Source organism: Notothenia rossii, assembly GCF_949606895.1.
Source record: "Notothenia rossii genome assembly, chromosome: 9".
Classification (NCBI taxonomy): domain Eukaryota; kingdom Metazoa; phylum Chordata; class Actinopteri; order Perciformes; family Nototheniidae; genus Notothenia; species Notothenia rossii.
Genome location: NC_136907.1, coordinates 26,700,176 through 26,718,149, shown reverse-complemented (window position 1 = coordinate 26,718,149; position 17,974 = coordinate 26,700,176). Strand labels below are relative to the sequence as shown.

Here is a 17,974-nt window from a genome sequence, read left to right as displayed (position 1 = left end):
AGGTGCAAATAAACAGAATCACACGAAGCCTGGTTAGTGTTGCCTGACTTTATAAAAGTGTGATTCTTTTTATAAGTGTGTGGTTGCCTTCTAGTCACTTTGCTCAGCACTACTGCTTGTATGCAGGCATGACGAGACTCTTCAGTCGACCCATGTTCAGGGGAGGTGGGTTTAGTTTCCTGCACGCCTCGACGTAAGCGACGCCGCCTCTTAGCTCCGAAGCTCTTGTCTCTAGACCGACAATTATTTTTTGGGAGCTGGAAGTGAACCGGATTCCGGAGCTAAGAGCAGTTTTTTCCTCCAGCTCCGAGCCAGAGCTGAAAACGCGTTGGTGTGAAAGGGGCATCACTCAACTAACTGGTTTTTATAGCCTTATTCCACTGATGCATGTTTATTCAATCATTTCATAGTTTTTCATTGTGTACGCCCTTTATCTCTAGGGTCAACACTTGGGATCTTCATTTTGCGAATCAATCACATAATTAATGTAACAGACTAGTATCAAAGCATTTTGTGTCTCACCAGATTTCATACAGTGCATATATGGATTCATAGACTGCAAATGCCTCTATTCATTTGACAAAAGTTAATGAGGAAAGAAGGTGGAAATAATTTAGAGCAATATAAATGCAAAGCGAACAGAAGGTCAAAGTTGGACTAATTAAAAGTGCTATAAAATTGTCTAGTGAAATAAAATTGCTGCATGTAGCTATCAATTAGAAATTGCAAAATAGTCCTAGGCTGTAGCGGCACGGAAATGAATCTGTCAACATTTTTCATTATTGTATGATAACACAGGAGAAAATTAAGTCACAAAATAATTGTTACAAGCTGGACTTGACCTGCTTCATGCATTACCTCGGATTATTTCACATTCCCCACTTTGCAGCAGCAACACTGACACACAAACACACACAGGAGGCTTTCTTTTCTACACAGGGTTGTTTTTGCATTTTCTGACAGAGTGTCACAAGGGGTCTTCTCTTAATGAATCGAGGTGAGAGCACAGGCAGCGGTGAAAAATGATGGCCCAACCACATGTAGAGCATGTAGGTGCAAGAACACATTTTGGGTAATTCTGTGACCAAAGTTGCTGGCGCAGCGGCGGCACACCTGCAGTGCAGTCGCAAGAGAACTTAGATGAGAAGGAATAAATTGCCAGTAGATGTGGAAGGGGTCGGTGTCAATCAGTCAATTAAGTAAGGTCCCCTCATTTATTTTATAAAATGTCGATGATAGGTGCAGGAATGTAAGTGGAATGACAATGAAAATGTGCTTCATAGGATATCTAAATTTAAATATAATTAATTGTACAGGAAAATATTGAAATCTCACATTTGCCACGATAAATCAAATCTGTTAGAACCCAATCTGACATTTGGAAAATGTCCAGTAACTACTTGAGTTATTTTAGTTATGTATTGGCTCTAATTATCAAGAAAGCACTTGTGTCCCATCTCTATATTTAGCGTTTCCTTTCGTAAGAATAGTAGCTAGTGTTTATGATCAATGGAGTGGTTGGTTTAGTTAGACTGAAAGAAAGAGTGCATTTCAAGGTCACCGTCTCAAAAAGACTCAGAAGTGTGTCAACAATTGATGAATTATTACGTAGCGGTTTGGTATTCTGTGGAGATAATTAGCACTGTCACACAGTTTGCGCAAACAGCTTCTAAACAATGCTGAACTTCTCTTATTAGGAAAAATGTCTAAAGATGTGTCGCTCTATAATAACCACTGTTATTGCATTAATTAAACATCAATTATATGCCTGTTGTGCACTTACTTTGGCTTGCCACTGCAGCAAAAAATAGATCTTGGTTTTTCTTTGACAAAATAAAAAGGCTGCTCTGGCTACAAGGTCAATTTTGTTATTTGCAGCTAAAGCACTCAAATATGACAAGTCGTGTATGTGACTTCTACACACTTGGAAACAACATCTCTGCGGAGACTTTCATTAAGCATTCAAATCATTTATTTAGACTTTTACACTGGCTGTAAAAATCAGTATTTGAAAAGTGTTCATCCGTATACAATAACAGCTATAATTGAGCTACGAGTAAAAATTGTTCATTTAAATCATATATAAAATTATCATTTTTTATGATGGGTCATTCCTCTACTTCCTTTTCTGTGTGCTCTGATCATCAAGATTTGGTTTTATCATTTTGGTGCAAACTCGCTGTTTAATTGCTCTATTTATACACACTGACTTGCATACAGTACATACTTGTACCTTGTTTATTCATGTTACGCATCATTCATTTAGCAAGTATCTTTCCCACTGCTGTGATACCGTTTTCACATCCAAATTATTTTCAGAGTTGAATTAAATGACAAAAACAATCTCTAGCACGTGCACACAAACAGCCAAATACAAATTATGGAGAGCCAACATGCAAACACAACACAAATGTATCCAGATGATAAAATATGATGTGGCTGACACTGCCTCCAATGAAAGATGATTGTCATGAGCCAACATGTCAGCAGTATAATCATGAATGATGTGCGGAAGAGAAAGGTCACAGCTGAGGGCCGAGGCTTTATGTGGAGGAACAGCTAAGCTCTTTAGCGCCCTGACTTAGAAGCTGTAATTCACTATCGAAGACTTGGTGTCTTACACGTTCATTCTCTATTTTTTCTTTCTCGTAATACAGAAACAGATGCACCATGTCATGGTATAAAAAATGAACGTCCAATTTTATTCAAAACCAATTTCCCCACATGGGATAATAAAGGATGTGAATCTGTATTCAATCTCCATTTAGGTTGAGAAATGGTATATCATTACGGAAGTGAATGACAGACTAGCGAGCATGTGACTGCAGAGAAAAAGCAGGTGAGGTTCTCCAGCGTAAATGTGGAGCAGCATGCCTGACTGTGTGACTCCTGCATATCCTTCTGGCCATGCTTTGTTATAGTTTGGATTCTATCGTGTTCCCCCCCGGTTACCAACAATACCACGCAGATTTTCTGACACAGGGGCCATTTGGGAGCTATTAAAGTGACTGGACAAAGTATGTGCATAACAGTAGCCTTCCAGTGGCTCCCACATAAGGTGGAAATCACAGAAATACAGTGTGAAGACAGGAGTTGGCTGGATTTAGCCTCCTGTATTAGAACTACTTTAGAACTTTGCATCCGTTTTATGTTCATACTCTTAGAGCCTGTCAATCTTTTTCTTAATCCTTTATCAAAACTCATCTGTTGGAGTGAAATAAATAACCGCTCATTTTGGCACATTTTAATCAAGCAACAAAAGAATCAGTGTTCTAAATGCCTTCTGCTAATTACATAATATGTATGCATCAAAGTGAAAACAGATACACCACAGTCACCTTCCAGTGAAGATATTTCGGGGGAGTAACACAAAGGAAATGAATCACACGGCAGCGGAGAGTGACAAGTAAAATAATAGTTCTGAAATATGTAATTACAGCTTAGAATATGTTTCCGTTTGCCGCTTGTTATTTCTCGTCTATCCAGTCATGTTTGGTTATTATTAGTGTGGTCTATTGACTGTTTGAGAGCAGTGAGTAAACCAAACATTAGACCGGTTTTGGTGATTGCAAATCATGACCCTGGGGCCTAGATTATTAAAAGTGACTCCAGCACAAAAAGTACAATAAATTAGTCTAATGATCCACATGATTCAAATGAATTAAAGAGGATTTAATGTTGCAACCTTTTTTTGTGAAATATTGCAAATAAAAAGCTCTGAACCATGCGGGGAACCTCAAGACATTAAACATTAAGTCTGGGTGGAAGTTCAACTAATGGCTTGACCCTAACCCTCGAGTCCATGTTCATAGATCCAATGTTAAAATGGCCAACTTATGATAGAATAAAAGTATTACAGCCTTGTACAGAAAACAGTTTGGTCTTTATAGATAATTCTCTATCCATGACAGCTGTGCGGGGGGTAAATCTTGACGAGTCAGCCGTTTTGATGATATAAGGCTTGAAGTGACATATTATGGTCTCTTTGAGTGAAAGGTGGGTGTTATCTGAGGTCACAAGCGGTGTGTTCTGCTGCGTGACTCGGCCCACCTTAACCCCACGGATCATGCACTTTTGTTGGATTAGCCGAGAATCAGATTAGCTTTCACTCATTAGACGAGAACAGCATTAGCTGTTCACTTTAAGCTTCACTATGGCCACGGAAGAAGACGTCCAGTCCATTCTTAGCTCTATTGCAAACCCCTCAGTCACAAACTTTCCAACTTGTATTTTAATAATTACAACAAATTAAACATTAGTGGTTGTTGTGTTTAGGTCATCATACAATCATAGTGTAGTTAGTTTATAGTCCAATGTTAGCTTATCACTCCTGGTGGATGCATTTACACTTAAAACATCATAAAAGTGTTATTTATTTGTGACTGTTACCTTGTTGATTAGAACGTGTAAATATCATACATTTGTTAGAATCAGATTGTTATTTGCCACAGGGTTTATTTTCAAATGTAATGAATATTGGCATTGGCTTTTTGTCAAGGGGGATCCAGAGCGATGCTAACTTCCATGATGGCCAACGAAAAACACATCTTTCCTGCAGTACTCTATTGGCCATCACTACTAATCACACTACCAACAATGGCACAACTAATAACCTGTCAGGCTTGTCTTGTTGAAGGAATATCATTCTTAAATCTGAAAGCCTGGTGCCCCCAAAAGAAGAAGAAAAACGGGAAAAAAAACTGGACAGCACATACAAAACTACGGAGCATGAACTGTCACATAACGTCAAAGTGAGAAAGAGCAATCTGACCTGCGAGATTACGATATATTACTCTACAATGACAACTGGATCCAATCATGGCAGAACACTTCAGTGAGCCAGTCAGTTAATCCTTCAATCAGACAGACACGACCAACAGAAAATGATCAGGCTCTTTGCTTTCAGAAGTACAAACACACTTTAGATACAAGATTTTTAAAAATACACTCCTGGAGTTGATGAAGTAGGAGAAACGTACTTAAAGTGGACCTATCATGCTATATTTGAATAATATAGTGTAGGACCATACCTATATAAAAGGCATATTTATACTTTTTATTTTTCAAAATACCAAACAGATCATGCATTTTAGCCATTCCTCATTTCGCTCAATTTAACACTGTCTTTGCATGGGCTGATTCTGTGAGAACAGCACCATCTACAGGCCTGGCATATGTACTACAGCGTCTCCAGCGCTTTCGAATGGCAATGTCCGTGGCTGTCTCCTCCAGATTGGTGGAGTTGGCCCAATAGCCATAGCGCCACTTCTGTGACGTCATAGAAGTGTTCAAATCTTGATCAGTCTGTATCAGATCCGTTGCAGCCCCTTTTTAAGACATTTGGGTATGGAGGAAAATAGAGAGGGTTGTGTTTTCTGACAGTTAGTGAATTCCCTGGAACACCGGGGACACATATTCATGTATAAAAGATGTACAAAAGTGCATTTTGCATGATAGGTCACCTTTAAGTACAGGCAGATTAACACAAAACTAAAAATATTACAAAATGATGTTACAATCACTGGCCTCTATCAAGGTCAAACATGTAACACTCCCAGTTGTGTTTGGGATAATTATGGTAATTTACATTATATACTTAAACTACATATTTTTTAATTTGTTGGATTATGTGCAACAATTTTGAACTCTTTTGGTAGAAAACAAAAAAATGCGGGAACACTTTATATTAAAAAGGTACAAAAATTAACCATCAACTAGTTGTTAATTAACATTAGCAGTATATTGGCTCTTTATTAGTCATTATAAAACACTTATTAATGCCTTATTCTACATGACCATATTCTACAAGTAAAAAGCCATTAGTTGAGAGTTTTCCCTCAATAAACCTCTAATTAGTGCTTATATGTTGCAAGTAAGGAAGTTGTTGTACATGAGTTTTTGTCTTAATATGCGCTGCTCAATATGGGCCAAATAAGGCAGTAGTACCACAAGAATAGTAATTCTCACATAATAACACTTAACAAATATGATATATTCTTATGTAACAACACATGAAACTATAAGTGTTAATTTTGTCTAAATAACTCAAAATTAAGTATATCTAAGAATATGTTTTGGGGTATTGACAGTTCAGCTACCAATAGCAAGGTGATACTGACCTGTATGTTTCATATTTGCACATTTACATTTTTGTAAAATGTGTACTGAAGGTTAGACAGGAAACCGGGTACAGGAAGTAGAAAAAAGTGAACTGAATAGCATGGCAGTAGACTGCTACTAATTTTCCCTATGCAACCTGAAGAGTAAAAGGGTCAAGTCTGTCAGAAAGCAATGACTAAGTGTAAGCCTTACACTTACACTGTAAGGATTAGTAACATGTATTGTGTTTATGTGATGTCATTTGGAGAGGTGTAAACAATGAGAAAATGCGTTAGCATTTGCGCTAGCATTAGCATACACGGTAGCGTTAGCATACATGTTAGCGTTAGCCATACTAGCCTGTATAAATGCTTATTGCAAAGCTTTATTTACCTTTTTTACACTTAGCGGTCACATGTGTTAATCTGTGTATGTTACTCTTGCATGTATGAGATCATTAAATGCCTTGTAACTTCTTTTTTATAGTTTCACTCTGTTTATAATATAATATATTTATAAATTATTTATTAATATACTGTAGCGTTCACAGATGGAGTCGGAAACAGGCTTCTAGTTATTAGGCTTTAATAACTTATTTTCTTTGAAGATCACAGGTAAAGATATCACTAGCAGGTTCAACCTCACACTCTCTTAAACTCTCACACACACACCTTTATAACCCAGACTACGTTACCACTTCCCGCCCTCCCCCGTCTGCTCCCCCAACCACAGGCCCGCCCTCAACCAGTATCCCGGTAAAGCTCTATGATTAGCAGAGAGACGGGGGATACCTGAGTGACACCCTCAGCATCCTATCATCGATACACTATTAATATTTCAACATGTGCTTACTTTGTTCATGTACTGTTGAGGTTAATTTCAGTGTGTGCTATAATCTATTTACAAAGTGTGAAGAGGAGGCAACTTTAGAATAGGGAACCTGTTCAGGTCAATTAGAGTCAAACTACTAGCTTATTGGTTATGAACAAGACTTCACTTTAAAATAGGGAACATGTTCTTGGATATAAATTCCTAATTTTGAGTTATTTAGACACAATTAACACTTATAGTTTGATGTTTTGTTACTAGGGCTGTCAAGTTAACGCAAAAAAAATTAACGCCACTAATTATTTTAACGCGATTAACGCATGTGTATTTTTTGTCCTCGGCCACTCCGTAGTTTCAGAGCGCGTCCAGTTTAAAATACCATCTACAAGCTGATGCTGACAGCCCCGCTCCTGCCGTCCGCTTGCGGCAGACCACACTTCCGAGCTCACCGGCAGGCACCGACTGGCCATCGGGAGGACCGGGAGGGTGTGTTTTTGTGTGGCGCGAGAGAGAGAGACCTTACATGTATTGTTGCTGTTGTTAGCATCTGGTGTTAGCTAGCTTTGCTAATGGATATAAGGAGCTGTTTAAATGAAAACAGAGGAGTGACATTTCGCCGACAACTGCGCCGAGCACTTCACTTTATGCAGGTAGCGAGACAGTGGGATATTGTGGGAAAAGTTTAATATTCTCATGAATATATATATTCATGAGAATATTTGTCATTGTTCAAATGATAATAAACATGTGCATAAAGCATATTTGTCCACTTATATGTAGATAAGAGTATTAAAAACTTGAAAAATATTCCTCTAAGGTACATTTAGAACAGATAAAAAATGTTCGATTAATCGCAATTAACTATGGACAATCATGCGATTAATCGCGATTAAATATTTGAATCGACTGACAGCCCTACTTGTTACATAAGAATAGATTATATTTGTTAAGTGTTATTATGGGAGAATTACTTTTTCTTGTGCTAGTACTGCCTTAATTGGCCCATATTGAGCAGAGCATATTAAGACCAAAACTCATGTACAAGAACTTCCTTACTTGCAATAAATAAGCACTAATTAGAGGGTTATTGAGGAAAAACTCTCAACTAATGGCCTATTACTTGTAGAATACGGTCATGTAGAATAAGGCATTAATAAGTATTTTATAATGACTGATAAAGAGCCAATATACTGCTAATATGCATGTTAATTAACATCCAGTTGATGGTTAATTTGTGTAACTTAATATAAAGTCTTACCAAAAATGAAGATAAAATGATCCATGTAATCTGCATTAAAATGAATGTAATTATACATAAACATTGTGTTATATTCTCAAAAGATACAAACTACATAGAAACTTATCACCTATTGTGCAAAATACACTTGTTCATGTCTTGTCACCATACGTGTGTGCACCCCTGATACATAAACATGTGTCCCCTCTTTGTAAAGAGATTCTGAAAGTTTCAGGAAAAGAGATTCGCTCACTTTTTGTCCTGATCCATTTATATAAAAACCCGTCTGAAAATGAGCTGATCAGATTTGGGCCACTTTATAATGTCATAAAGATGTTCTGGCTTGAGTAACCATTAGCCAATCACCAACCAAGGTAACCCCCCCACCCCCCCTTATCACCTGAATCTCCTCCCATTTTGTTCTTTGAATCTCCTCCCATTGTGTAACAGACACAGAATCAGCACTTTTGAAACAGGGCTGAAACAGAGGGGATTATGGGATGCTGCAATGCACGATCTGTTCGGTATTTCAAGACAAACACTTCAGAGACATGTTTTGTAGATATCTGAGAACTATAATATATCGATGAAAAACAGTAAAACAGGGGACCTTTAAGTCCATGATATAAAACCTTTTTATATGATTGTTTTTGTAAGTAGTGGTAGTACTGTATATAGTATATTTGTTTATATTTGCACACATCTGGTCACACCTGAGCCTCTCTTGCTACGGGTGGTGTATTTCACTCTCTTGAGTACACATCCCAGACTTATTGTGTTGGAGAGCAGCAACACAGGGGAGAAGGTTGTGAGAAGTAATGAGAATTCCAAACTGGACAGCAAGGTGATGTGTGTGACTGACACAACACAATGGAACTCATCATCCTGATTAAACGGGACACGTCCCTTTTTAATTATTTTCAGTATCTCCTTTTAAACGCAATCTGAAAGAGGTCACTGAAAAAAAAGCCACTTTCCGAAGAGGTGACTTCTTAGTTTTTCACACTGGACTCGGGCAGAGTAAAGAAGATTGGAAAAAGATGTTCATATCATGAGAAAGCTGAAAATGACTGACTAATCCACCTGTCAAATAATTGCAGTGCACTAATACAGATCAGTACTACAGCTGCGGAGGGCTCAAGGTCAGAGTCACTGTTGGTTTGTGCTGACCAGAGACTGTGTCAGTGACATTCTTCTGATGAGACCAGAAAACAACAAAAACCTGTGCCCTTTTCCCTCAAAAGTATGTGAGGGTTTTTTTAACATGGATGACACACTTAAAAATAGGCGATACAATTCTTTCCAATTGTCTTTTGTGTCTGTTCTGGTTAGTCACCAAAGCAGTTACTGCGATTCATTTTTTTAAATATTGGTTCTTATTCTGTATTTTTATCAAACACTGAAACCAGAGTTAACGACTGTTGGAACAGAGGAGATGGAACAAAGACGTTTTCGTTTTTTTGATTTCACTTTTTTTCTGCCGTTTTAATAAAGTGTGTTCTTAGATGATCAGCAAGCTAAAAATACCATTTCAATCAGAAAGAAGCCTGGCAGCTTTGAGGAGAGGATATAAGTGTACTTGTTGTATCTATTAGAAAAATTGGGTTTTGTTTATGATATATTTACATTAACCAGGTCATCTAGCATTACGCCTTAAAAGTTATTTCAGCACACAGTAATAATAACAAATAAAAGACAAATAAGTACACATCCATGGCTGGAAAAAATGAGTAGCAGCAGTTTAAAAGAACTCGGTGACATAAATAACATATTAAAGCATTGAGACCTTATACAAATAAAACTGTTGGGACCGTTTTTTCTTTTTAAACTAAGTTTTTTACAGTGATATTTTCACACTACAATTGGCTCATTGCAAAAGATTGCAGCAGATTTGATTACAATACATTTCTGATTCTATCAATCAGGTGTTTTTCTGAGGTGGTGGGGTTATTTACACAGCTTGACTCATTCATGCACCACTATACACGACGTAAGATACAGACTGACAGGACGCTCTTACCAGGTCATGAGTAAAGCCAAATAAGGCTGTTTTAACACAGCCCAGTGATGCATTTGCTCTAGTCCACCTAGTAAAGATTAGAGATGTGTTTTGGTGTGTGCGCTTTTGTTGTTTGTATCTCCGTGTGCACATGTGTGTGCATACGGACAGAGGCTTTGATAAGAGGTCTTGAGAGGTATAGTGGAGGACCATGCCCTCCTCTCGTCTGCTCTCCTCTCCATCCCGCCTAGCAGGCTGTCCTCATTACTGTCAGTCAGCATCAGGTTTAGCAGTGCCAGGCTCCTGCACAGCCCTCTGTCCTCTCTGCCCTGCCAGCACTAGCCTGCCTGACTGCTGCCATTGGTAAGCATTGTGAGAAACCCCCTCAACCCCCTAGAAAACCTAATTATTCTCCACCCGCATCCGATGTGGAAGAAAAAGAGGGAGGCCGAGAAGGAAGAATCACACGTGCACTCCATTTATAAGCGCTGTGGCAATTACTCAAACAAAGGAAATGTTTGTTCATATTATATCTGCGGTTAAGAAAAATAATTACACTAGCATTTGCATTTACAAATCGTTCCATTGAAGCATAAATATTGGAGGAAAGCCCGATACGTTTAGAAAGTCAGAAACACGCACTAAGAAAACATGCATGAATCAAACTGAGCGTCGCTTTGACTAGCCGTTAACTGGGTCACTCAGCTGGTGATTGTGTCTGACCACCAAACAAACAGTCATTCATATGCCTGTGCTCTGGCCCACTGAAAGCAAAGGAGCTGATGGGTCAGGGATTTTAAACCCGTCTCCGACTTCGGCACAGTAGCCATTACCACAGAGGGAAAAACAACTCCTGTGTCATCCTCCATCTAAAGCAGGGTTTATTTACGTTGTCTGCACATCTGGTTTTTTTAGGGGTGAAGGGAGAGTGACAGTGAAGAATTCCCATCAACTCGGCTGTCACTTTTCTGTCCTCTTCAGTCCGTCTCTTGGTTTCAGTGAAACGTCAGTGCATTTAGTGTCAGTTGTAAAAGCCATTTCAAAAGTGCATTTATTCTAAGAAATACAGAAAATATCTTTTCAGCCACACATATTGGTCGCTGACCAGGATAAGACCTTCTCCATATGCCTTGAAATGCGACGCCGGGTTTGGATAATAGCCTGCACAACATAGCATTCTTTCTCATTCTTCCACTCCGTGTGCCATCTGCACGGTAGAAATGCCTCGAAATAAGAAATGTCTAATAAGAAATAATCTTCTATCTCATAATAAACATTTGGGAGGGCTCATTGTCATAAACTGTAAAGCTGAACAAAGATATTGATATGGCATTCTGTTCCACATTAAAGACTTTTGTCCTTGAATATTCTTTCAGAGTCGCGCAGCTGTGCAGATCTGACTTGGAACGGGGGAAGCTGGTGCTTTTAATAAACTCACAGGGACATTCAAAGGGGCTGGCAGCCACAGAGGTTTCATTTTCCCAGCAGTGAGCTGTGTGATTTAAAAGAAGGATCATTTTGAGAAGGGGAATATCACAATGATAAATCTAGATCAAATAACTGAGTAAGGTGTAAGGCTGGGTTTGCAAGGCCTCATAATCCTGAAAGACTGAAAAGGAAGCACGGAAAGTTACAGAAAGAGAGATGTAGTAAAACACGATGGAGAGTTTGTGAATTTTTATTTAAAAAATAAACCTGTGCCTCTCTAATAAAGTATAAATTTGGTTTTAACATCCACGGTCAAAAGACAAAGGTGCATTTAAATCATGAAGCATTAATATAAGACTTTGTTAGACCTAAAGCTAGAAATCTCCAAAAACTCAACACACCAAGGAGTCTTTTCTACAGGGAATGTAGAACTGTCCTTGAGAGAGTTGTAGGACACAGGCAAGTGGAGGAGTTGGACGTACTGGTCAATTTGTCATTCACAGCGAATAAGAGTTAAAGGAAAAGACAGCGAATAAGAGTTAAAGGAAAAGACAGAGGCAAAGTGAAAGCTCCAGCTGCCCACACAGACAGCGAGCTACAAACAGGGAAGCTACAGTCACCGCTGTCAAGAGCTGGAGTAAAAATGTGTGACAGTTCTAAGATGATATTTCTGAGTGATAGCCCAGAATTACCACAACTAGTTCGCCTCACTGACATTAACAAAATAACCAGAATGTGTGGATGTGTTGTGCAGTAGACATCTTATTTGTTCTTCTTCCTGCATCCCAAGGAGACAGTGACAACCTTAAGGGTTGGTTTACAAGGCAAATCTCTATGGAGGAAAAAAAGGTTACGCCCATCGCTCTGTAAATGGTTGCTACTCCATCCTTTCATTTCCATAACAAGCCATCAGAACTCATCTCCCACTGAAGTGGCCACAGTCCCACTGGCAATTAAAATCATGCTGGGACATGCCATGGTTATGTGTTACTCGGCTGATGCAGACAAAAGCGGTGGCAGCGGCAGCGGTAACAACGACAACAGCTGAGTGATAAATCTCGAGCGATGTCTGTGGAATCGTCGCTTTGATTTCTCCAGGAAACTAAGAGCAGGCCTCGTTTACATGTTTCTGTATGAAACTTCCTGCAAGATATCAAACGGGGAAACAGTATCATCTCATCTCTGTCTGCTTTACCAATTTCTAGGATATACGCAGCCACAATACTAAGAAAGCATGGAGGGTGGACATTTTTTAGATTAGCAAAAAAAAAGAACAACAACAATGGCGGATCACAGGGTTGCTTTCGTGCTCCAGACGCTACTGACCATTCTACAGCTCCTCTACCACAACCATCAGCAACAAGTGGACATGGAGAACTACATGAACTACATGCTAAATCCACCACGGAGAATAAACAGAAGGGCAACCAGGCAACCATGGCAACAATGCATGGGGGGTCTTATTCGCTGCTTTTGGTGTGTTTTGTGGCGGAAGTACAGCGCCACTTACAGGCCCGGCATATATACTATGTGTGGACGGACACGTTTCTTGAGCCGATTCCGTGTGGACGGAAGACTTTTTGGATATCGAATTCGGATTGTTTTCGTCTCCGTGTGGACGGGGTCTCAGACACAGGTGTAAAAACAGGGTTGCCAACTTTGGGTACCTGGCTGGAGTGAGATTTTGATATCATGGTTTTAAATTACACATATGTGCACTAAATGACTGCTATCGTGTCAGCAGCGGGACCTTAGCATATATATAGGATATATATACAATATATACAAATACACAATATTGGACACAGACTATAAAGGGCACACAGTTTCATTCACTAATGAAAGTCAAACACATGTTTGTTTCCACTGTTTTATTGTGTGCCTGTCGCGATAAGCAATTAATTGACTTATCGTACGATAAATATAAATGAACTCGATACATTTCCATTTACATGAGGATGTGACTAGCAGTTTGAAAGGATGTACTTGAATTATTATTATATATTATCATTATGTCAGTGGTTTGAAATGGTCATACAACGGTGCCGACAATATTATCGTTTATCGCAATAATTTCCCGGAAAATGTATCCAACAAAATTAATTATCGTGAGAGGCCTATACATGAAACACACACACAGACAAATCTATAGACTTACTCCAAACTGCCAAATATATTAATTAACACACTCATATACTCTTTGACTCCATTTTGGCCTAGTAGAACAATAAGCACCAGACTTTTACTTTTTTATAATAATTTCTACTGGATCTAAGATCTGCGCATGCGCAATACGGGTCAGGGATTGACCAACCGGCTCCCACTGCTCTGCTGTCTGTTAACGTTGTTAAGAGTGGTGGGGGCGGGGAGGGAGTTGATTGACAGCTTGAGCTGCTGTCAACTCAACATTGTAAATAACCGACCAAAAACGATCGCCGGTTCATTTTGTTTTTGGCGTGAGAATAGTTTGAGCAGCGTGAGAGCGTGAGATTGAGAGTGAAAGCGCGTGTCACATGCCAGATGCGTGAGAGTTGGCAAACCTGGTAAAAAGTTGCAATATTTTGATGTGAATCGGAGTCTTGCTGGAAAGAATAGGTTAAAGTGTTGACTTCTGACTTATGAGGGATCATATTAGCTTAAGCTTATTTATCTTTTACACAGAATTGGGACTTTTGATATCGTCTCTCATTTCTTACTGCGAGCCATGAAGGGTTCCCTTAACGGACAGTATGGACAGATATTATTGCAGTGACCAAAAGAATTGCAGAAATCCTAACATAGGAATGAGTTAGCATTTTTGACAATGGGGGCTTTGAATGTTTATTTGTTAGATGCCTGAAATAAGACATTTTTCGAATCACTGATTAGTTGTTAGTAGGGGTGTAACGGTTCACAAACATTTCGGTTCGGTACGTTTTCGGTACAGCAGAACAAATTATCACAAAACATAGAATATATATATTTTTTTTTTATTATTATTAAACTGTGAATAATGTATTCACTAAAATAAATACAAAATATAATAAAATAAACATTAAGGTGCGGCATTTCGATGAACTGAAATAATCTGTATTTGAACTTTACTGTAGTAGTTCTCACAAAACATAAACTATTAGTTTTGGGGTTTTTATTATTATTAAACATTGAATATTCTCTCAAATACAAAATATAATAAAATAAACATTAAGGTGCAGCATTTAGATGAACTGAAATAATCTGTATTTGAACTGTACTGTACTAGTACCTAAGCAGCCAGTTTGACATGACTTGCTTGTCATTGTATTTTCATGTTTTTTTAAAGAAAAATTAACTTGTCCACATTGCTTGCCGAAAGGGCAGATCTGCTGGCACTAACAATGTCTCCTGCTGTGGAGAACACCCTCTCCCTAGGGACAGAGGTAGCAGATACAGCCAGGTAGCGCCTTGCTAACATGGCAACATAAGGATATTTGGCGTTTGTAATAGCTTTGGCTCGGTCTGAACTTGTTGCGAGTGGTGGAGGCTTAAATACTAGCGGGAGTTGGGTTTGCACTTCAGTCTTTTTTCTTTTGGTACCGGTGATATTCACGTTCAGGTGATGCCTTTTCAAATGAGTGTGCAAGTTTGATGTATTGCCAGCCGCGTGACCAATGTTAGTTGAACAATGCCGACAAACAGCTTTGGTTCGGTCCACCTGTCTTTGTCCGTCATCCTTGTACGTAACTGAGAAACCAAAATGTTCCCAAACCGGAAACTTCAATGATGCTGGAGGATTTTCGAGCTCAACTTTATCTGCGTTCGCCATTTCGACAGTTCCTCAAATTACTGACTAAATTTGAACGCATCCCTGTGAGCAGCTCTCATAGTATGCCTCTCGTCCAATGAAATGACTTGGTCGCTCTATGACGCGTTGAACCCAATGTGAGCAAATTACTCTGAATGCTTCGACGCAGCACCTGAGATTACTTCCAAAAAGTTGTTTCACGTTATTTTTTACGTTTTACTTATATTCGTCCGGTACACTTCGGTACACACGTGTACCGAACCAACGGGCCCGTACCGAATAATTACGGGTACGTGTACCGTTACACCCCTAGTTGTTAGATTAATTTCTAATGCAAAAATACTAGAAAATCCTATTTTCAGCCTATCAAATGAGGGGATTTATTACTTACCTGTTTTATATCCAATAAAGGGAATATCACTGGGTTTTGGAATGACTAGACATTTAAAGAAATTGGACTTACTTGGAAAATATAGAAATGTACATCCAAGATTCTCAGAGATTTTATAGCCCATTAAACATTTATTCTAGGAAATAATCAACAGATTAAATGATAATGAAAACAATTATATAATTGTAGCCGTTGTGAAAGTTAAAGTTGAGTCGCTGAAACATTTATGTTGAAATGATGGAATTCTAAAGCTACTTTTAGCCGCCTATCTTATAATGCCATGGCTCCCCCAGCCCGGCTGAATGGCAGGGAGGATATAAGGCATAAATGAATGTGGATAAAGCACCTTGCATCACATCATCATTGTGTAATCCTTTCTTTCTCATCTGTCAATCATCAATAGAAAAACGTAATCCCTGAATATCCGTGGACTAGTCTGCACCGATACCTTTGACACAAAGAGTAAGCACAGCCTCTATTTCTAATACAAAACGTTCACTTTGAAGTCTTAAGATAAGCGTTAGATGTGTGACATAATTCATTAGTAATGTGTGTCAGTTTGCATTTCTTTTGCACATGTTTTTCTATTTGACCAGGGCTTTGGTTTTCTCCCCCAGTACAATACCCTATTCTAGTGCAGATGCTCATACCAAACTTCTCAAAATGTATTATTAACTGCAAAGGCAATTATATAATAATAATAATCACATTGTGACCAATTTGTCCGACAATGGCATATTTATGTATCATCATGACCTACAATTCCGGTATAATCCCGGCATTTAAAAACAGAAATGTTTTATTTACCGCAGAATTGTAACGAGTACCAATACAAATCCTCAAGCAAGTCGACTTTGCAATAGGTAAAATCAGATTTAAATTAAAGGATTGCGAGGCTGTCAGTTATTCCCTAATGATTATTTGTTGCCCAGCGCCTTCCCCGCTGTTTTTCTGACCCTCTCTTAACAATGGAAATTGCCCCCTGTTTTGGGGCAGTGTCAGTTAGGCCTGCTGATTCAAATTGTTTTTCCTGTGATCCTGTCATCCAAGTGCAAACACCTTCAGTTGTTTACAGTGAAATGTCCTCTGTGTTCACCTTCACTTCCTGTCTGTTTTCAGCATTACTCTACGTGCTGTACATACTGTATAGTTTTACCATACTGCAGGATTCAGCAGCGCGAGGTCACTGGCAGGGTTACTTGCGAGGTCATTGTTAGCCGTGAGAAAATTAACGCTGATTGGTCTCGTCACGATTTTCTCCCTGAAGCCCGTGCCACTGAGGCACCTGCCAAGCAGAGCTTCTTTAAATGAGAATGGAGCCTATTCAACAGCTGCATAGGCAGCCAGGCGGGCAGACAGTGCAGAGGAGAGAGGGACAAAAGAAAGCAAAATGCAAAAACAGAGAAGACTTTCTAAATGGGAAACTCTGGGACTTCTTTTAAAGGTCTTAAATCAATTTAACATAAAGTACAAACCCATGCAATGTTAATCTATTCGGTTTAATACCATTGCTTTTAGATCCTTTATAATCCACATTCAATACAACCATTTTTCTTCTCTAACAAGCTTGCCCTATAGCGATTTTATAAATCATTGGCACAGGGCTTTTGCAGTGCCACAAATTATGTTATGGTGTCATTATTTCACTGAGTTATGAAGCAGGCAAGGTGGAATGACAAACATGTAGTACAACAGTACAAACATATTGCAATTGCCTCCCTGAGTCATAGCATACAGAAATGGTATAACAGTGTTTAAAAAAGATTAACAATAACTGCGACAGCAAGAGAAGTTTGTGGTTCATTTAAAAATTGGAAGCATCAACCACCATCTGAGCTGTTTTATTGCACCTTCGACTTCTGTGAGCGAGACTCAAAAGGAAAGAAGTTAAAGTGATACACTTGGCGTGCAAGAACGCTGGTAGTTTCTCAACCATATGCCGATATCCTTAAGTCACCATGTGCTCTGGCTTTGAAAGCCTCCACTGCCAATTCCTCATTTGAAACCTGACCAACTCTTTAACAATGCCTCTCTCTGATCCAGTGGGAAGGAGAAAATCTATTATTGATTTCCACCTGGTTTAGGTGGAAAAAGCCCTTATGGTGGTGTTGAATAGCGCTACACTGTACCATGCATTCACACTAAAGCTGGGGGATGGTGTGAGAGGGTATGTCAACAAAGCCCTTGACTACGACACAAAACCATCTGCACACGCTGAATATTTAATAG

At 38.9% G+C, this 17,974-nt stretch overlaps 1 protein-coding gene across 12 annotated transcripts in view; it reads right to left on the bottom strand.

The window, feature by feature from the left end:
• The window catches only part of LOC307019677 (RNA-binding protein Musashi homolog 2), a 306,709-nt gene that overhangs the window by 274,661 nt on the left and 14,074 nt on the right, over positions 1-17,974 (bottom strand). The gene's annotated exons all lie outside the window — the stretch shown is intronic.